Raw genomic sequence first — 2,100 nt, forward strand, 5'->3', positions numbered from 1 at the left:
TAAATTGTTTATGGTTACGGTTTGTCTTCTGTTCTGATTTTCAAAATCGAAATCTCTGGTTTTGGTCTATTCCTCTTCCAATAACGGTGAACATTGTGGAGTCTCGTGTCTTTTATAAACGCCAGATTTTTATGTCATTAAGTAATGATTCTCACAACCTTTTGAAGTTATTGTACTGGCGAGAACATAGCCATTACTAGAAAGAGGTTCGATCTACAAACTACTAAATTGTTTATGGCCACGGTTTTGTCTTCTGTTCTGATTTTTTAAAATCGAAATCTCTGGTCTTGGTCTACTCCTCTTCTAGTGATGGTGAACACTGTGGAGTCTCGTGACTTTTATAAATGACAGATTCCTATTTCATGAAGCAATGATTTTCTATTTTGTCTCTCCATTATATTTGATTCAATACTGGTTTTTGTTTTTGCTTTAGATTTTTATTAAGAAATCTGATAGCCATCATTATATTGGACCTCCTCATCTTTAATATTGAATCACTGGCTCTCTAGACACATTTATACCTTCTGCGACCGACGAAGGTGAGATAAAGGGTGCTATTCAACCCCCTCTCTTTGAAATCTCTTGTTATTAAGCTCAGGTTGTTCTAATTTGGTTTCCTTTGTCTTAATTTTTTAGATTAATTCTGATATTTTGGATGTCCTGATGTGGGATTTGCTGTCTATTTCTTATTTACCAATCATCAAATAAAAAGCCTATACTTGACTTGCTGTCATTTTGAGGTGAGATAATAGTTTTTACCTTTCGAGTCTTAGTTTTGGAATATATAAATTTAGAAATGAAATATTCTTTTGGATTTTTTAAAGAATTTGTCAATATGATCTTTGAACATAGTACAGTGATTAATTTGTCTATTTGAAGAAACATATATAAATAGGGTACTATAAAATATGTAAAAGAACGCCAACAAATAAATTTGTTTTTAGGGCATCTTATGTACATAATGACTCCATTTTTGTATCTTTATATAATTGTATAATCTAAAACAAAAAACTTTTTTAACGTTTGTAAATATGTGTACGTCCGTCAGTTTTAATGAGTGTTATAAAAATGTCTTTTCTATTCTGTTACAGCCCTGAAGAAGTTCTGTTAAAATTTGTCTTTAAAGGAACGAAACGCGTTGGCTGTTGTTGTGTTTTTATCAGCTATGAAATAAAAGTCAAACAAAGAAACAGAAAAACACTTTGGACTCTCTATTTTATGTTCAGTGCACCTCCATTTGTTGTGAATAAATTGTCAGAGATTCTCTTCTGAGGCACCACTAGGTGAATGGTGCTGGAGTTATTGTGCACTAACAGCCAGATAAGGCAGCAGCATTATTAAAAGTGAGGTGCTACTATTTAAGTCCATCACCTTTGGTTGTTTTTGATATCACTATATGAATCTGTTACACAGCCCTGCCTCATTTGGGGGCAATAGAAACACAGCACTCTTAACCCGAGATACGCTAGTTGACCACTCCGGGTGTAGGTAACCACTGCCCAGCACACTGCACTGAGTCCCGGAGGATGTAATTGACTGTACTGCATCCTTAAATCACCCATTAGCCTCAATGATCTTTTTTTTAAATTCACTTTCCTTATTGATTTTAAGCATAACCACTACTTAAAAACTTACAGCCAATAGCAGCTACATGGTATCCTATCACAAAATACATATGGGATCCTCCAGGTCCTGGCATTCTGAGCCTTAATTAAAATTCCAAGTCCTGGGAAAGTGACCACCATGTGCTCCGTGTTTTCTGATATTATTGCGGACATCCTCTGGGTTTATCATACCTACTCCTCTGCTTTGGCGCATCAGTCCATGCCATTGATCCAGTCCCTCAGTCGGAGAGCTCTGTTTACGCAACAGTAGCAGCAATGTCCTTCTTGGCCATCAGCAAGCCCGCAAGCCCATAGCCACCAATTATCTTGTTGCACATTTACCACTGCATATGCCCATCAAGCAGAGGAGTGTCATATTTGAATCAAGTATGACAGACCTGCCCATAATATGAGATAAGGTCAAGTGAATTTGGGGCCACTGTCACTGATTTACCCAAAAGAGGCTACCCCTCATTTTCACCAGTCAGTAGGATCA

General features: G+C 36.6%; 1 long non-coding RNA gene across 1 annotated transcript; it reads left to right on the top strand.

The window, feature by feature from the left end:
• The first annotated feature begins 449 nt into the window (after positions 1-449).
• LOC146862553 (uncharacterized) lies at positions 450-1,206 on the top strand. The gene is made up of 3 exons (XR_014978477.1): positions 450-539; positions 637-740; positions 1,092-1,206. It is a non-coding gene; the product is annotated as an uncharacterized LOC146862553 (long non-coding RNA).
• The last annotated feature ends 894 nt before the right edge of the window (positions 1,207-2,100 follow it).

This window comes from Triturus cristatus, chromosome 2_2, assembly GCF_964204655.1.
Source record: "Triturus cristatus chromosome 2_2, aTriCri1.1, whole genome shotgun sequence".
Lineage (NCBI taxonomy): Eukaryota > Metazoa > Chordata > Amphibia > Caudata > Salamandridae > Triturus > Triturus cristatus.